Here is a 20,365-nt window from a genome sequence, read left to right as displayed (position 1 = left end):
TCGGCAAGCACCTCGGTACACCATCGGGGCACTGGTCATTCGCACCGGCTTGTCGTCGTGCATCCCGAGGGCTGTAACGTCGTCGTCGTGCATCCCGAGGGCTGTAACGTTAGCTATAACGCTAGTCACTGTGACATACAGATGGTGAACAATTTCACAAGTTCTCTCCCTCGCGGATCGAAGTAAACATACCTTTCTTATGAAAATTGTAATCAGTGCTCGGCTGTTGTTGCCAGCTAGCCAGCATAACTCGCTGGCTTGTTCAAAGTCTAAATTAAGAGCGAGAGTGTGACATCCCTTTGACATACTCTTATTTCACCTTTGAGTTGGATGCTTATCTCACTATGCATGTTTTCAGATTCTGTTAAAATGTTCTCAAACAAGCATTTTGAGATGTTTTTATGCATGTGACCAACTGGGTTCGACTATGGGTGTCTGCACCACAAGACTAATAATCGTCATCAACAGATATCATCAGTACAGAAGCTGTCTTCATTTCTCAGATGATCAAGAGTATGGAAACTCCTCTGCCTCAAAGAAAACCGTGGGGAGACAATTGACTTACTACATTTATTTAATGATATTATCTATTATGAATAAAAACAGATTTAAAAAATCCTTAACCCCACAATCCCCACCATATCCGTTCATCCTTGGGAAGCTAGCTGCCTGATCAAAGTCAAAAACATTTAATCTTTAATATATTCACAAAAAAATTGACATCCCACTTTCACCTATGGTACTTTATTTTGCTACAAAAAAGAGGGAAAAGGTTCACAATTCACATCAGAAAAATAAGGAAATAAAAATATACTTCACAGGTTTTTTTTCTAACAGTGTGGACAAATGTCAACTTCTTGACAAGTGAAAGTCAGTAAATGGTCAACATAAGTTAAGTGGCTATCACTTTTACCATTAGTCTCCTCAGTTAATTATTGTCCCCATTAGTATTACCTCTGCTATCAAGATTAAGTGTACAAGAGGCAAACTCAATTTGAGTTTTTGACTCATTAAAATTAGAGTAGTATTATGAGCCATTTACTTGCTCAACTTTCTTTTGCAAAAATATAATTATTCTAAGATCTGTAGTATTATGTACGAACCATTAGGAAGGGCTGTGTGGGTGCACTAAATTTAAAGACAGACAGTCCTGGGTCGTGTTCATTCGGCACCAAATGGAAAAAAAACACAGAATCACAGAGTATTTGTTCAATAAGGAATACCCATTTATGTTTTCCTGTTTTAAAACTTTTTGCTACGGTGAGCATGCCCTTTAGATGGGACAGAAAGCGGCACAGGTCCTAATCCAGGCACTTGTCATCTCCCGTCTGGATTACTGCAACTCGCTGTTGGCTGGGCTCCCTGCCTGTGCCATTAAACCCCTACAACTTATCCAGAACGCCGCAGCCCGTCTGGTGTTCAACCTTCCCAAGTTCTCTCATGTCACCCCGCTCCTCCGCACACTCCACTGGCTTCCAGTTGAGGCTCGCATCTACTACAAGACCATGGTGCTTGCCTACAGAGCTGAGGGGAACGGCACCTCCTTACCTTCAGGCTCTGATCAGACCCTACACCCAAACGAGGGCACTACGTTCATCCACCTCTGGCCTGCTAGCTCCCCTACCTCTACAGAAGCACAGTTCCCGCTCAGCCCAGTCAAAGCTATTTGCTGCTCTGGCACCCCAATGGTGGAACAAGCTCCCCCACGACGCCAGGACAGCGGAGTCACTGACCACCTTCCGGAGACACTTGAAACCCTACCTCTTTAAGGAATACCTGGAATAGTATAAAGTAATCCTTCTACCCCCCCCCGTAAAAAAGAAGAAGTAAAGTGGTTGTCCCACTTGCTATCATAAGTTGAATGCACCAATTTGTAAGTCGCTCTGGATAAGAGCGTCTGCTAAATGATGTAAATGTAAATGTAAATGACTGAAGGATCTGGAATCTTCAGAACAACAAAGCACCAAAGATGAAACACAAACTCACACAAAGCTATATTGGGACTTGGTCATCACACTTCAAGTCTGGTACTATGATGAGCCATTCAACTACCAGACCACTTACTGCTAGCCTGGTCCCAGATCTGCTTGTGCTGTCTTGCCAACTCCTCCTGACAATGACCAAGAGAGTTGGCAAGATAGCACAAACAGATCTGGGACCATGCTTACTTACTGCAGTTGATCTCCCCAACAGCTTTTCAATGTACTGAGGGATCTACATGATCAGTTTAAAGACAAGTAATAGTTTTAGCAATCAAACTCATAGTTTATAGCATGAAAAAGGGCTTCTCCTCATACAGAGACAAAACCATATTTAAAACTATTGGACAGTATTATGACTCCTCGCAGCAGTGATCCAATTAATTTAGAGCAGATTAGAATAGACCTGAGCACCATTTAATTCATAGTTTAAAAACATTATTCTACCTATCTCTATTATTAATACTACAGTGTATATTCAAAATCCATTCAGAAATACTTGTAATTAATTGTAGATATTTCCGTAATTAGTAGCATTTCTTTGTGCTTGAAATAGTGGGAGGGCACTAAGCAGGGTTGGGGTCAATTCCATTTCAATTCAGGAAGTACACTCCAATTCCCATTCTCTTCAAAGCTTTTTATGAGGAACCTTTGGAATTGGAATTGTGTTTACCGGTACTTTCTGAATTGACTGGAATTTAAATGGATTTGACCTCAACCCTGGCACTATGCAAGTTATGCCTGGCACAACAGACACCCCGAAAACTACAACCATGTCCTTCAAAAACTACAACCATGTCCTTCAAAAACTACAACCATGTCCTTCAAAAACTACAACCATGTCCTTCAGAAACTACAACCATGCATGTGACCTGTCCTCACGATATCACATGGGAGTTCTATCTACACACATAAGTGAAAAATACACACAAAGAATACACAAAATGCACTTCACACTATGATTAAAAACGACTTAATAAAAACGAGTCTATTCAGACTGTCATGACAAGACAGTGTTGGTTTGTTTTCCAGGAAGCTGGTGTTGATTAGGTTGAATGCCCCTCTTTTCTCTCCTTAGTGGGGGCGAGGAGAAGTTAACAAGGAGGGGACAGGGTCAGACAGTCTACCAGCCCAGATTAAAAGTCAGTCAGTGCTCCAAGATAGGCAACCATGTATAAAAAGATGAAGATGGGGTTGCTGACCAAATGAAGCGATGGGGGGGGGAGATAGTGAGCTGTGGATGGCAAAACAGGGCATGGCCAGGTCTCTTGACCAAGAGGTCTTTTGACCTCAATTGGACAGCCTGGTAAAATAGTGGTACAAATTATAATAAAAGAGAGCAGGGTGGAGAAGGTGCATTGCTTACATGACGCCACCCTCAGCTCCTGCACTTTGGCTGCTGCCGGCCCCGATGCCCAGCGGCACAATCACATTATCGACCATGGCATCTACCACCTTATCAACCGTGCTACACAGGGGACCCTTGGCGTTGTTTATCAAACCCTTGACGGACTGGACCTGATCTGCATCAAGGTGCTGGATGACGAAGTAGATGGAACCAGCTACAGTGATGAGCACCATGAGCTTTAGTAGGACAGAGAGGAATCCTGGCCTGGCCGGTTCTGAGCCCAGGGAGCTGCACTCAGAGTGAGACTCTGTGTAGAGTGGAGCGCTCCAGGAGAGACTCATTCAGCCAGTAGTTGCTGGGTTTCAGCGGTCGGCCAGCCGCGCCGCGGATCGATCTCCTGCAGGTGGCGCTGGGGAGAGAGGAGGATTAGAGGATGATGTGACAAAGTGATTTTTGACAAGTCATGTTTAACAACTGCTGTAAAGATTTGACTGGTAAGTACCCCTGTGTTCTTGGAGCCATACACATAAAAAATGCATTTTGGTCAGATCTAGAGATGGGATCTGTCTTAGTTTGACCAAAAGTGAAAGGTTCCACATACTAGTGATATGGCCTAAAAAAGGTCTTACTTGATGCCTATGGGTGAAAGGATCTCATTAGCGAGAATCTCCTCAACATTCTCCCCCGTCTTCTTAGGGGTCTGGTCACCAGTTGCTAGACTCTCCTCCACCACCTGTGAACATTAACAATGACAACAGATGATTGGTTGGGGTTTATGGGTGCAAGATAAGATTATTTACATATTTGTGCTGAACTTTCTTGCTGTTGAAGACGAAAGCTGTTTTAATGTGAGAGCTCTGGTGAGTGTGATTTTGCATTGTATTTATTTAAATTAACTTGAACTTGAAGGCTTACCATGTTGCTCCGTCTGCTACTGGTCCTGATGGTGACAGGACTCTTCCCTCTGCGCATCACAGGCTTCTCCACAACAGGAACTGGCTCTGGTTCAGGAGCAGCAGTTATCTCATCTGACAGAGGCATCTAAACTGGCAGTCAAATATCAAAGTAAAAAGGATCCATTCCATTTCAATTCTAAAATTCAAATTTCCTCATTGCTTTTCAGTTTAGGCCTACTTCCTGAATTGAAATGGAATTGAAACCAACCCTGAATTAAGTATCTTTGTTTAAGTGTGCTGCTTAATTAATGGTGCATGTTCTTGTGCAGTTGTAACTAATATCTAATCTCACCTTCCTCCTTGTCACTGTACTGGTCAGAGAGTGTGTTGCCGTTCTGGATGCTGTCTGTCTTGGCTGCTGCAGCGGTAACTGTGGCAGTCTCAGATAGGCTAGGGGTAGCCTCAGCGGCAGCTGTATCCAGTAGCTTCTGAAGCTTCTTCTCATAAAGCTTGCGGGTGCAGCCTGAAGACAAGGGGAAACAAGTTAGAGATTAAGTGAAGGTGGTACATTTAGTCAAGGATCTCTCACTGAATGCTTGAGTCTGTTGGTGCATCTCAATAGTCTAAAGTGCCTTCCTCTTCTTGTCTCATTTCCATCATCTGCACAGATGTACAAGAACTGAAGAGGTGAAATCTTCTCAGATCAATGCAGATGAAGTAGCAGAGCAAGGCAAGGAGAGGAAGCCACTTTAAGACACACCCTGAGTAAAACATAAGGAAGACTCACCAACTATGGGTCCAGCATTGACTCCATGCTTCAACAGCTCATCTTTTAAGCCTGCATCTGTAAGGTCTGTCACTTCCACTCCTTCTGACTGAGGCTTGTCAGTCTTCCTGGTGGCTTTCTGTGGATGGATGGATTATGGGTGTCAATTCATAGACCTGGGTAATAAGTTTATCTAGAGACCAAAGATTAGCCTATCTCTGTCTTAACTAAGATTATCTAGAAAGAACACAGACATTAGAGAACCAATGCAAGGCATGAGTAAAGCCCTATTCAGACCTGATTAGTTTTACTGGGGGAGGTCGGATAATGTAATTATGTGCATGAGCACAAAACACCACATATGTAATTTTAGTCCCGCCCGAATCTACAATCTCAGTCATTTTACATGTCAGGAGAGTAATAATTCCAGCCAGAATAACCTAGTGTTTTTTGGCGAAGGTCCTCTGATAATACTAGTCCCCTGCGAATTGACATCCCTGTGTTTTGAGAGAAATGTCTGACTTTGACAGGTGTTGCTCGCGGTTTGAGCAAGAAAACAATAACTGATTTGATCAATTGAACAAAGTGCTGCGCATAAGCTATATATGAATGGCCTACATATGTCAACTTTCACAGTGAATGCTTTTGTTTATATGTTTTGTGGGTATTAATTGAATATTGCCAAATGGATCAGTAAAAAATATTGTGCCTATTTAATGCAACCCTTGCTGTTAATAGATCGCAAAGCAGCACACAACTGACCTAAACGTTTGGAAATTATAAATTAACTTTCTCACACATAGCCTTAAAACGTATCTCAAGTGCAAGTGCACTGTTTAGCTCACATCCGAAGGCTGAGGGGCATTTAGGAAGTACTGCGGATCAATTATTATGACACTATACCAAAGATGGTTTGGTATGGTTTAGAAACCAAGCTCGAGTTATCAGTGTGGCACTATCAGCTGGACATGTTGAAATATCTTCACGGCTACAATACAAACCTGCATGCTTCCGTCATAACTGTCAATTGAGATATATATATATATATATATATATATATATATATATATATATATATATATATATATATATATATATATAAACAAGTAAGAATTACTGGGGACAGTTTGGAAAAAAACGAATCCCTTCCCGAAACGTCCTCTGGAATAACGGACATTCTGGAGTAATAATTCCATAACCAACGTTCTCTATACTTGTCCCGTGCGAATATGGTTTAAGAGGGAAAGAAACAGGAAGTGGATATTTAACTGAATAACATTATATGGAAAGGCAACAATCATTTAACACAGGTAACTAGTGATTTCATGCATTATGATTAACATTACAAAATCAATTCATAGCACTGTAATGACTAATAATAATATATTCATAACTTACTCTTCCAGAAATACTATTGTTGGAGACTACAGGGGCAGGTAGTTCTTCATCACTGGAGAACATGTCTGTAGGTGGACTTTTCTGGTTCAGAACGGTCAAGTTCTTCAAGTACAATTGAACATAGACATTTTTCTTCTGGTCGGAGATGGGAAGGGGCACATTGTTGGCCGTGAGCTCACTTTTGAGTTTATCCTTCGTGAGAATTGACGGATTTTCGAGAAATTCCGCCATGCCCGTTTCCTTTCTCGTAGCTAAAAACTGTAGGTGGGTGTAATTTAGCTAGCAAGTAATGCTTAAATTGAGCAGTTAGCAAGCTCGGTCGCTAACAACAACAAGGAAACGTGCAGAGTATGTCGGAAAACGAAAAGACTGGTGCCCAGCAACGATTATTTAGCTATGAGCTAGCTATCCGGTTAAACTTTACTCACTTATTTTTTATATTAGATATATTCACTTTCCATCGCTTGTCCCGGCTGAGATTATTTTGTTAAAATACAGCTGCACTGTAATGGTATATTAAAACTGAACAAGTAAATACGGATTTAAACTATTTAAAGAACGGTATTAGCTAAACCCCGGCCCATTTGCTACTTCTCTGTCCGCGGCATACAAAGAGGAGAGCTATTGGACGTTAGACCTCAAGAAACTAGATGGTGATTGGTCGGTCTTGAAAAAAACAAACGCACCCTCCAAAAAGAAAGAGCCCTGTGGAGCTTTGAACATCAGTAGGCGTAGTCAGCAGTCAAAATATAGTATGTTGAATTCTGCCCAGAATTTCTGGATTTCTGCCCAGATGGATATTGGCATGGTTAAAAGTTATTTATAATTACATTTCCAATTTTCAATTTCATAACACTGATAAAACTGCAACCCCATCTGAAGATGGCAGTGTTATCCACCATATGGTTGCCTGTTAGTATTCGTGAGCGCAGGCCACTAAGCACTTCACATTTCACAGACCATAAGTGACAAAGGAAAGCTGTTACTATAAACAGTGTTACATTAAACATTTCAAACTTTGTTTGATACAGGCGTACATTGGAATATTATTAATATTATGTACAAGCTGGTCAGATCGTTCTGAAAGATACATTATAAATAAAGTTAAGAGGTCACCAAGGTCCTTTCAGACCTTATCTCACACGGAAATGTCCATGACCAATTTGATCTGCTGGCTGCTGCATTTCCAGGCAGAATGTATGCAGCCATTTCTTGAGAGAGAGAGAGAGAGAGAGAGAGAGAGAGAGAGAGAGAGAGAGAGAGGGAGAGAGAGAGAGAGAGAGAGAGAGAGAGAGAGAGAGAGAGAGAGAGAGAGAGAGAGAGAGAGAGAGAGAGAGAGAGAGAGAGAGAGAGAGAGAGAGAGAGAGAGAGAGAGAGAGAGAGAGAGAGAGAGAGAGAGAGAGAGAGAGAGAGAGAGAGAGAGAGAGAGAGAGAGAGAGAGAGAGAGAGAGAGAGAGAGAGAGAGAGAGAGAGAGCGAAGAAGGGGGCCATAAAAAATATTTCTGAGGACTGTCTGGCTGGTCCTGACAGGCTTTTAAACTCTGTGGTGGTGAGGGCCCTATAAGTTGCCATAGTGACAGTGGTTTGAGGTGGCAGAGTGTTGCCCCCTACCACCTGACCTTCAACTAGACCTGGGTTGCGTCCCAAATGGGCTCTGGTCAAAAGTAGTGCACAGGGAATAGGGTGCCATTTGGGATGCAACCCTTGCCTTTCTGGGATGCCGCTGCAGTAGAAACCAAGCAATGGATCCCCAGCCCACCTCAGTCCTCAGCCTCAAACCACACCGAATACAGTGCTTGAAGTTTATAGTTCAAGTTTTCCATAGCCGACTTGCCAATGGAGTGTAAGCGTAAAAATGTGTGAGCCCTTGAGAAACACCTCTTAAGCTTTCTTTGTATGTCATTTACACAGAAAATATGAGGCGTGCCAAGAATCATAGTAAGTGCCTCAAGCATAACAGTCGTGCCCTCTGAAAGATGATCAAAGCGGAGACTGCAATTATCAACGATCACATGTTTTCATGATGAGTTAATGTAAAAATGAAATACTAGGCCTACAGTACTATGCAGAAACTGTGTGTGAATAGCTAATAATATATATTTTTCTGGATTAATGTTTATAACCTCTCGAGGCTAGATAAAGATTTTGCAGTTGTATTAACTGGGCCTCAATAATATATACACTGTAATATACAATATATTATACAACGGGTGGGTCTAAACCTGGATGCTGATGGGTTAAAACCGCATTCCAGCAGGTGTCTATTTCACAAGTTACCACCGGCTAAAGCTATGACGTTAAAATCCCTATTTACTCTGTTCCATCTCACATCCACTGTCTCATCAGCCCAGCCAGGCAATTTATAAACTTGATCCTCAGTGTAAAAAGCATCTAGACATTATCTCCCATTTCTTTTAGACTAGCAATTGGTTTTCAATAGCGGAGATTTGTATAAACCTTGCTGTCTGTCTCTCTGACATTTCCAACATTGTTTCAATATTGAAATTCGATCTCCAGCTGTCCCATAGTAATGAACGTGTAGGGGTCAGGAGTCGGGATGAAACAGACAGGCAGGCAGCTTTTCTGAGCCAATCTAAATCATGAATCAGTATAATTTTTATGGATATATACAAAGAAATGTCAATAACAAAAAACAGGTAAAACGAAACGAAGTGCAGCTAGTTGCAGTCTTTCCAGCTTCAGTTTGAAGTGATTGTGTTAGCTGTGTTGTTGGCTAGCTCCTCTGAACAACAGTGTCCTGAAGAGAGAGCACATTTTCTATGCCAGGTGAAATCGTTCATCATTAGCTCATTGTTATGGATGTATCATTGTTAGCTGTAGTTGGCTTGCTGACAAGCAAGGGATAAGAATGTTGCCAGCCAGTATGGCAATAGAACATTTACTACGAACGACTGGGTCACGTCCATAGATACAGAACAAAAATAGTTAACGACTGGGTCGCGTCTCTGGCAACCGAACTGATAGAACGAACGACCAGCCGGCTTGTGTAGCAACCCTAGATTTGTGTTGGGACTATATCTTGTGGAAGGATGAAATAGTATGAATAAATTGATCAAAATAACGTTTTTAATGAAAATATGTAAATCATTATTTTAATATGTTGGTAACCCGTTGTATAAAAGTGATAATGCCCTCAAAGCTGGTGTTTGGAGGATATATTGGCACGGTTTGCCTTGACTTCGTCTCGGGCCTAACAACCCCCGTGCCAATATATCCTCAAAACACTGGCTTCTCGGGCATTATCACTTAAATATATGCCATTTAGCAGACACTTTTATCCAAAGCAACTTACAGTCATGCATGCATACATTTTATGTACGGGTGGTCCCGGGAATCGAACCCACTATCCATGCTCTACCAACTGAGCTACAGAAGTCAATAAAATGTCATAACCTGATTAAATTGTAGAAGAGTCTCTGCACACTTAGATCAACACAAATGTAATATTATAATGTTCCAGGCAGCTTTCAGACACAAAGACCTTCATCTGAGCATGCAGAGCATTTGATTGTCATCTTTTAGCTTTGTCAATGAACTCGTTTGGCTCCAAACTATAGGAGATGTTTAGGCTCTCCGTGGCCTAAAAATGTTTTGTATAGAGACAGTTTGGTAACATTCCACTTAAAGCCTGTAGGTATAATGCATTATGTATATATATAAGACTTGTCATGGGCTTTTATGACCCCCTTATAACCTGTTGTTATCATCTTATAATGGTCCTGGCTAAAAGCCATTTGGAGTCAGTCAAAGAGAGGCATAACATTATTATAAGCCTTATAATAAGACTTTTATAGATAGCCCAGATAATATTCACATACTCAGAAAGTCAAGAATGTAACACACTCTATAATCAAGAATGTAACAGCGTGATGGGTGGGGACTTGGTAGAGGTCACAGAGGTCTGAAATCCAACACAAAGATCCAAAGTTCCTCTAAAAATAGATTTTTGATCATTTGAAAAAAAATTGAACACAAGACTCCAGAATCGAGCCAACTGCCGCTGCGGGAGGAGAATAGGAATAGTCAACCTTTTACCAACCAGTGAATGTGTCTGATCCAATTCCACTGACACAACAAAATAAATACTGATGAAATTGATTGAATATGTAAGATTTCAATGGTTGAAAACTTGATGATGAATGCACTTTTATATGTTCAATGCATGGAGACAGCCAGGTAGATTGCATGAGGAATTGAGTTTACAGGTGAACAAAATGACTCTCTTTTTGCACTGTGTGAGTCCACATTCTTTTGACAATGTTAATTCATTATGTGTGTAACCAACAAGTAATCTACTAACCTTACTTCAAACATATTTTTCAGTATCCCAATGCGCCCAGTTCCTGGATTTGATTGAATAGGGCCCCTTGTGTGATCCTAATCCTGCCTGGGTGGGTTCAAAAAATTCAAATAACTGAATCAGAACGGTTGGGTGGTTGATGATAAGTGAGACAGTTTCACTGCTCCCTGCACGAACCTACAACAACAATCCCCTTAATCCACGGAGGATGTTATTAATAACTGCCAAGCTAATTAAGATCAGCCCCTCTGTCGTTTCCTGTTCCAGAGGGAGGGATGGAAGGAGGGTGGGATGTGGGCGCTGGGCGCTCTGTGTTTCACAGGAGCTGAGGAGGAGATTTGTGTGTCCTGGCCTATGAACAGCCAGCCAGCCAGTAGTGCTGTAGCTCAGTCTGCTCACACAGTATATTTTTGTCTATTGACAAAAACACTTTGTTGTGGACATTTCTCTCTGCAGGAGAAACTGAGACTCCCTCTCTTGGCCCCTCCGTTGATGCCCATTTGGCTCTCCACGTACTGGTGCCATAACAACTAAGTACTCCAGATATTTGCATTATTATTATTATTTGAGTTTTTTCCCCGTTTTGTTTGGCTGTCGAAGACAGAAAACACAGCCATGTCCGTGTGTACTGTCTGGGCTGCTTCAGTTCAGACAAATGTTAGGTGAACTGTCATGCTTCAAAATGAATGAAAAATATGTTTTTAAAATCCCTGTCGAGGCAACTGTCTACTCATGGCGTTTTAGGTAATTTAGAGGAAAACTTAATGTTGACCCAACATCTACCCAAGATGTAATACAGTCATATTTAATGAATACTAAGGTCAACACAACCATATATGCTTGGCTCCAGAGGGGATGGCTGCCGTTTTATGGACTCTTAACCAACCGTGCTATTTTTTTTTTTTTCGCATTGTTTGTAACTTAATATCTAAGGACGTTTCTAGGTTTTGCTCGCCTGAGGTAGAATATCTCATGATAAGCTGTAGACCACAATATCTACCAAGAGAGTTTTCATCTATATTCTTCGTAGCTGTCTATTTACCACCACAAACCGATGCTGGCACTAAGACCGCTCTCAATTAACTGTATATGGCCATATGCAAACAGGAAAACACTCATCCAGAGGGGCGCTCCTAGTGGCCGGGGACTTTAATGCAGGGAAACTTAAATCAGTTTTACCTAATTTCTACCAGCATGTTAAATGTGCAACCAGAGGGAAAAAAACTCTAGACCACCTTTACTCCACACACAGAGACGCGTACGAAGTTCTCCCTCGCCCTCCATTTGGCAAATCTGACCATAATTATATCCTCCTGATTCCTGCTTACAAGCAAAAACTAAAGCAGGAAGAACCAGTGACTCGGTCAATAAAAAAGTGGTCAGATGAAGCAGATGCTAAGCTACAGGACTGTTTTGCTAGCACAGACTGGAATATGTTCCGGGATTCCTCCGATGGCATTGAGGAGTACACCACATCAGTCACTGGCTTCATCAATAAGTGCATCGGTGACGTCGTCCCCACAGTGACTGTACGTACATACCCCAACCAGAAGCCATGGATTACAGGCAACATCCACACTGAGCTAAAGGGTAGAGCTGCCGCTTTCAAGGAGCGGGACTCTAACCCGGAAGCTTATAAGAAATCCCGCTATGCCCCCCGACAAACCATAAAACAGGCAAAGCGTCAATACAGGACTAAGATCGAATCGTACTACACTGGCTCCGACGCTCGTTGGATGTGGCAGGGCTTGCAAACTATTACAGACTACAAAGGGAAGCACAGCCGTGAGATGCCCAGTGACACGAGCATTACAGACGAGCTAAATTACTTCTATGCTTGACTCGAGGCAAGTAACACTGAAACATGCATGAGAGCATCAGCTGTTCCGGACGACTGTGTGATCACGCTCTCCGTAGCCGATGTGAGTAAGACCTTTAAACAGGTCAACATTCACAGGCCGCAGGGCCAGACGGATTACCAGGACTTGTACTCCGAGCCTGCGCTGACCAACTGGCAAGTGTCTTCACTGACATTTTCAACCTCTCCCTGTCTGAGTCTGTAATACCAACATGTTTCAAGCAGACCACCATAGTCCCTGTGCCCAAGAACACTAAGGTAACCTGCCTAAATGACTACCGACCCGTAGCACTCACGTCTGTAGCCATGAAGTGCTTTGAAAGGCTGGTCATGGCTCACATCAACACCATTATCCCAGAAACCCTAGACCCACTCCAATTTGCATACCGCCCCAACAGATCCACAGATGATGCAATCTCTATTGCGCTCTACACTGCCCTTTCACACCTGGACAAAAGGAACACCTATGTGAGAATGCTATTAATTGACTACAGCTCAGCGTTCAACACCATAGTGCCCTCAAAGCTCATCACTAAGCTAAGGACCCTGGGACTAAACACCTCCCTCTGCAACTGGATCCTGGACTTCCTGACGGGCCGCCCCCAGGTGGTAAGGGTAGGTAACAACACATCCGCCACGCTGACATTCAACACGGGGGCCCCTCAGGGGTGCGTGCTCAGTCCCCTCTTGTACTCCCTGTTCACTCATGACTGCATGGCCAGGCACGACTCCAACACCATCATTAAGTTTGCCGATGACACAACAGTGGTAGGCCTGATCACCGACAACGATGAGACAGCCTATATATGGAGGAAGTCAGAGACCTGGCCGTGTGGTGCCAGGACAACAACCTCTCCCTCAACATGATCAAGACAAAGGAGATAATGAAAAAGAAGAGGACCGAGCACGCCCCCATTCTCATCGACGGGGCTGTAGTGGAGTAGGTTGAGAGCTTCAAGTTCCTTGGTGTCAACATCACCAACAAACTAACATAGTCCAAGCACACCAAGACAATCGTGAAGAGGGTACGACAAAACCTATTCCCCCTAAGGAGACTGAAAAGATTTGGCATGGGTCCTCAGATCCTCAAAAGGTTCTACAGCTGCACCATCAAGAGCATCCTGACTGGTTGCATCACTGCCTGGTATGGCAACTGCTCGGCCTCCGACCGCAAGGCACTACAGAGGGTAGTGCGTATGGCCCAGTACATCACTGGGGCCAAGCTTCCTGCCATCCAGGACCTCTATACCAGGCGGTGTCAGAGGAAGGCCCTAAAAGACTCCAGCCACCCTAGTCATAGACTGTTCTCTCTGCTACAGCACAGCAAGTGGTACCGGAGCACCAAGTCTAGGTCCAAGAGGCTTCTAAACAGCTTCTACCCCCAAGCCATAAGACTCCTGAACATCTAATCAAATGGCTACCCAGACTATTTGCATTGCCCCCCACCCCCCTTTTTTACGCTGCTGCTACTCTCTGTTTATTATCTATGCATAGTCACTTTAATAACTCTACCTAAATGTACCTATTACCTCAATTACCTCGACTAACTGGTATCCCCGGTACCGGTACCCCCTGTATATAGCCACGCTATTGTTATTTTACTGCTGCTCTTTAATTATTTGTTACTTTTATTTCTTATTTTTTTATTTAATGTTTTTAAGGGCTTGTAAGTAAGCATTTCACTGTAAGATCTACACCTGTTGTATTCGGCGCATGTGACAAATACAATTTGATTTGATTTGACATTCAAGATCAAGGGACATATTCTCAAAGTGCTGACATTGGATCAGTTTTGCCTTTTAGATAATCAATAAGATTACATGGACAGAGGGGATCTGATCCTAGATCAGCACACATACTCTGAGACACTTTTGAATTCGGGCCCTGAAACCTACATCCCAGTAGCCCCAGTTTGGCGACGAATATGTAGTGAGGACCAGCCAACAAGAGCGTACAGGTCACAGTGGTGGGTAGTATATGGGGCTTTGGTGACAAAACGGATGGCACTGTGATAGACTACATCCCATTTACAAAATAGCCTCCAACACTCTACTCAGCAAATTGGATGTAGTCTATCACAGTGCCATCCATTTTTTCACCAAAGCCCCAGATACTATGTCACGGTTCAGACAGACGACCAGAGGACCACAATTGCGTCACACCAGAAAGTTTATTAAACTTAAGGGAAAAGGGAAGTAGGGGAGTGAATGAAGGCTCCAGGGGTAACAGGGATCCCGTCCAATGCGCTGGGTCTGTGCCCCCCAGTGGCAGCGATCGTCCTATGAAGCCGGTGGTGGGTGGTCCAGAAGTCCTGGGGGGAGACACAGACACAACAGGGCGGAATGAAACCAGGCAGCAGTACAGTTCAAGGGAAATCCAAAATACGTAGTAGCAAGGCAGAAGGCTGGTCAGAGTTACCGGGGTTGAAGAGTAGTCAGGAGTCGTAATGGCAGAAGCAGGTCTGGATCTCCTGAGGCAGAAGAGTATCCAAAAACAGGCAGGTCCGGGGTCACAAAACCAGGGTGAGCCAGAAGCGCGAGCAAACAGGTTCCGGGTGTGAGCTTTGCAGACGATCTGACACCGGAGAGCTGAAAGACAGGGCCTTAAATACTGGGAGAGGTTAGTGGGTAATGCAGCGCAGCTGGCAGAGTAATTAGAGCCGAGCAGAGCAGGGACAGGTGGAGCTAGTTAGGCTGAGTAGAGAGAGGGAGGTGAGCAGAGTGGAAGCAAATTAAGGTGGTAACCCGGTGGAGTGAGAGGGCTCATGACAGAACCCCCCCCCCATGGGACGGCCCCAGAAGTCCCAAGAGCAACACCACGCCGGGCGGGAGGAGGGGAGCCGGAGGAGGGCTAGAACTCCTCCGAACGGTCCGAGTGAACGTCCTCATCCTCGGAGGAAGCCGGAGGGCCGTGGTCGGGAGATGGGACAGGTCCCGAGACAGGATCAGGCACAGGACAGGAAGCCGAGCGGGCCGGACGGTTAGGGACCCCTCTGGGGCGGCCCCTACGGATTGCAGGTTGATCAGGATGCCGTTGGTGGAAAGCGGTGATGAGAGTCCTATCCACAATCCGACTAGCTGGCACCCAGGTCCTTTCCTCAGGTCCATAGCCCTCCCAGTCAATGAGGTACTGGAGACCCCTACCCCTCCGTCTGGACCGAAGCAGGCGGCGGACGGTGTAAACCAGACCACCATCGACGAGCCGTGGAGGAGGAGGACCAGGCGCAGCAGGGACCAGCGGACTCTCATGGATGGGCTTAATCTTAGACACATGGAAAGTGGGGTGCACCCTCAGGGAATTAGGCAGTTGGAGCCGGACAGCAGTTGGGCTAATCACTCTTATGATAGGGAATGGGCCAATGAACCGAGGTGCCAGCTTCTGCGACTCCACCCTGAGTGGCAGGTTCTTCGATGACAACCACACCCTTTGACCAACATGGTAGGTGGGAGCAGGAATTCTCCGACGGTTGGCCCCGGTAGTGTAGCTGTCAACGGACCTGAGGAGTGTGGCTCGGGCTTGTGACCAGGTGCGGCGACATCGACGGGCAAAAGCAAGTGCAGATGGGCAAGTAACCTCCTCCTCCTGGCTGGCAAATAGAGGAGGCTGGTATCCATAAACACATTGGAAAGGGGACATACCGATGGCAGAGCAGGTCAGAGAATTGTGTGCGTACTCCACCCATGTCAATTGCTGCGACCAGGAGTGGGGGTTGCGTGAAGTCATGCATCGCAGTGCCTTCTCGAGCTCCTGATTAGCCCGCTCTGACTGCCCATTGGATTGGGGATGGAATCCGGGAAGTCAGACTGACTGTGGCTCCCAGCAGGTGACAGAACTCCTTCCAAAAAGCGGAGGAGAATTGTGGGCCACGGTCAGAAACAACATCCCTTGGCAGTCCGTGGATCCGGAAGACGTGTTCCAGGACCACCTGGGCGGTCTCCTTGGCGGTTGGGAGCTTGGGGAGGGGAATGAAGTGTGCCATCTTGCTGAAACGGTCAACGATGGTGAGAATGACGGTCATGCCACTTGAAGGGGGGCAGCCCCGTGACAAAGTCAAGGGCGATGTGAGACCAGGGACGTCTGGGCACAGGCAGGGGCTGCAGCAATCCGGCTGGGGGCTGGCAGGACGACTTGTGTTGGTTGCAGATGGGGCAGGCTTGGACGAATTCCCGTACATCCTTCCTCAGAGAGGGCCACCAGAACCTCTGGGCGAGCAGGTTGTAAGTGCGGGTGGAGCCAGGGTGACAAGCTAGGCGGGAGTCATGTCCCCACTGAATGACCTGGGACCTCAGGTCTTCGGGGGACAAAAAGGCGGTCAGCTGGGCAAGTGCTGGGACCTGGCTGGTTACGGAGAGCCTCCAGCACCTGTTCCTCAACAGCCCAGGTCAGAGCTGCAACGATGCAGGGACTTGGCAGAATCGACACAGGGTCCTTGGAGGGGGTGTCATCCTTCTGGAATTGACGGGAGAGGGCGTCTGGCTTGGTGTTGCGTGATCCAGGCCGGTATGACAGAGTGAAATTAAACCTGGTGAAGAACAGGGCCCAGCGGGACTGCCTGGAGTTCAACCGTTTGGCCGTGCGGATGTACTCCAAGTTCTTATGATCGGTCCAAACGAGAAATGGAATGGTGGACCCCTCCAGCCAGTGACGCCACTCCTCCAAGGCAAGTTTCACAGCCAGCAGCTCACGGTTCCCTATGTCGTAATTGCACTCAGAGGGGACAACCGACGTGAGAAAAAGGCACAGGGATGGAGCTTCCTATCCTCCGCAGCCCACTGAGAAATCACAGCACCAACTCCCACATCCGAGGCGTCCACCTCCACAATGAATTGCCGGTCCACATCAGGCATCTGGAGGATGGGAGCGGAGGTGAACCTCACCTTGAGGGTACTGAAGGCTTTGTCGGCTGCTGGGGTCCAGGTGAAGGGTTGCTTGGTGCTGGTTAGAGCAGTGAGAGGGGCAGCAACGGTACTGTAGTTCCGGATAAACTTCCTATAGAAGTTAGCAAACCCCAGAAACTGTTGCAGCTTCTTTCTGTTCTCCGGAACTGGCCATGAAGTGACTGCTGATACTTTGGCAGGATCCATTTGGATACTTCCTTCTGCCACTATGTACCCCAGGAAGGCCACTGTCTTGACGTGAAACTCACATTTCTCTGCCTTGGCGTAGAGGGAATTCTCCAGAAGACGATGAAGGACTTGCTGGACATGGCGGGTGTGTTCAGACAGGTTTCTGGAGTAAATTAAGATGTCATCCAGGTAAACGAAGACAAACTTGTTTAACATGTCCCGCAGTACATCATTCACTAGAGCCTGGAACACAGCAGGAGCATTGGTGAGGCCAAAAGGCATAACCAGATACTCGTAGTGGCCTGTTGGTGTATTGAATGCGGTTTTCCATTCATCTCCCTCCCCGGATCCGCACTAGGTGGTAAGCGTTTCTGAGATCCAACTTGGTAAAAACAGTGGCTCCCTGGAGCAACTCAAAAGCAGAGGTGAGCAGAGGCAGAGGGTAACGGTTTTTCACTGTGATGTCGTTGAGTCCCCTGTAGTCGATGCAGGGGCGAAGAGATCCGTCCTTCTTCCCCACAAAGAAGAAGCCAGCACCAGCAGGAGATGAAGATGAACGGATTAATCCTGCGGACAGAGAGCCATTGATGTAGTCCTCCATGGACTTTCTTTCAGGAGCAGACAACGAATAAAGACGACCCCTTGGAGGAGCTGTTCCAGGGAGGAGGTCGATGGCACAGTCGTACGGTCGGTGAGGGGGCAGAGATGTGGCTCTTGCTTTGTTAAACACCTCTCTGAGACCATGGTAGCATTCTGGGACATTGGAGAGGTCAGGAGCGGAGTTAGTAGGTACTGGCCGAGGGGGTAGTGCGGCAGCAAGCAGGCAGGTTCGGTGGCAGTCCTCTCCCCACTCCCTGATCACCCCGGTCACCCAGTCGAGCTGAGGGTTGTGCCGGCGGAGCCATGGGTAACCCAGGATGAGGGGTTGGCCTGGAGAGGGGAGCAGGTGAAACTGGATAGTTTCTTGATGGTTTCCGGACAGACCCATCGAGACCGGGGCCGTGACATGAGTGACCGATCCGAGTAAGTGTCCGTCCAGTGCCCGGGCAGGAATAGGAGGTGTCAAACGGAGGTTTTCCAGTCCCAGTTGGCGTGCCAGCTTGATGTCCATTATGTTGGCTTCGGCGCCAGAATCCACCAGAGCAGCCAGGGTGTGAGTTGAGTCAGAGAGGCGGAGGTGAACTTGCAGCAGGGGTTTGCGGTCGGAGGACTGGATGGTCATTGAACTCAACCGGACTCCCCCTACGCCCGGTGAGCTTCGGCCCTTTAAAGGGCAGGTTACCACACGATGTCCATCACCTCCACAATAGAGGCAGAGGTTTGAGGTGAAGCGGCGCTGGCGCTCTGCAGGAGTGAGGGAGGCTCGCCCAATCTCCATAGGCTCAGACTGATCAAGCTGACCTGGGTGAGTGGCAGTAGATGACAGGAGCCCAGTCGGATCTCTCCGAATGCCGGTAGTAGGTGGACCTTGGCGCCCCCTCTCACGACGACGGGTCTGTATCCTTCTGTCGATCCTGACAGTCAGTGCGATGGCTTCATCAAGAGTGGAAGGCAGTTCATGGGAGACCAACTCGTCCTTGATATAGTCAGCCAAACTATGGAAGAACGCGTCCACCAACGATGGTGTGTTCCAAGAACTTCGTCTAGCCAGGGTTCGGAAGTCGATGGAATGGTCTGCGACTGTACGTCTGCCTTGTCGAATACTGAACAGTTCACGAGACGCCTCTGCGGTGGGTGAATCCAGGTCAAACACCTTCAGCATCTCCTCAGCAAACAGGTCGAAGGTTGCACATGCGGGGGTTTGACGTTCGAACTCTGCTGTTCCCCAGAGTCGAGCTCGGCCCGTCAGGTGAGTGATGGCATACCCAACTTTAGCCCCCTCCGTGGCGAAGGTCCTTGGCTGCAAGGAGAACTGAAGTCGGCAGCTAGTCAGGAATGGCCGGACCTGGGTTGAATCGCCGTTGAACCGCTCGGGGTTTCCAATCTTGGGTTCCGGAGCAGCGGCTGCAATGACCGGGGCAGGTAACTCGGGGCTGGGCTGGTGGGCAGACTGGCTGGGGTAAGGTTGGTGAGGAGTTGAATGATCATGGCGAGTTGTTGTTGCTGCTGCTGGAACTGCTGCTCATGCTCATCGGTTTCCATGTCGGGAAAGTGTGCGCTGAGTCCATAATGGTCAGATCGTACTGTCACGGTTCAGACAGACGACCAGAGGACCACAATTGCGTCACACCAGAAAGTTTATTAAACTTAAGGGAAAAGGGAAGTAGGGAGTGAATGAAGGCTCCAGGGGTAACAGGGATCCCGTCCAATGCGCTGGGTCTGTGCCCCCCAGTGGCAGCGATGCGTCCTATGAAGCCGGTGGTGGGTGGTCCAGAAGTCCTGGGGGGAGACACAGACACAACAGGGCGGAATGAAACCAGGCAGCAGTACAGTTCAAGGGAAATCCAAAATACGTAGTAGCAAGGCAGAAGGCTGGTCAGAGTTACCGGGGTTGAAGAGTAGTCAGGAGTCGTAATGGCAGAAGCAGGTCTGGATCTCCTGAGGCAGAAGAGTATCCAAAAAACAGGCAGGTCCGGGGGTCACAAAACCAGGGTGAGCCAGAAGCGCGAGCAAACAGGTTCCGGGTGTGAGCTTTGCAGACGATCTGACACCGGAGAGCTGAAAGACAGGGCCTTAAATACTGGGAGAGGTTAGTGGGTAATGCAGCGCAGCTGGCAGAGTAATTAGAGCCGA

General features: G+C 46.5%; 1 pseudogene; it reads right to left on the bottom strand.

Annotated features, from left to right (window-relative positions):
- Positions 1-1,856: 1,856 nt before the first annotated feature.
- On the bottom strand, positions 1,857-6,983 carry LOC121577375 (annotated as a pseudogene).
- Between the last annotated feature and the right edge of the window lie 13,382 nt (positions 6,984-20,365).

The sequence above is a fragment of the Coregonus clupeaformis genome, chromosome 11 (genome assembly GCF_020615455.1).
Source record: "Coregonus clupeaformis isolate EN_2021a chromosome 11, ASM2061545v1, whole genome shotgun sequence".
NCBI classification, from domain to species: Eukaryota; Metazoa; Chordata; class Actinopteri; order Salmoniformes; family Salmonidae; genus Coregonus; species Coregonus clupeaformis.
Note: the sequence above shows the minus strand (reverse complement) of the source record. Positions and strands in the feature narration are given on the sequence as shown.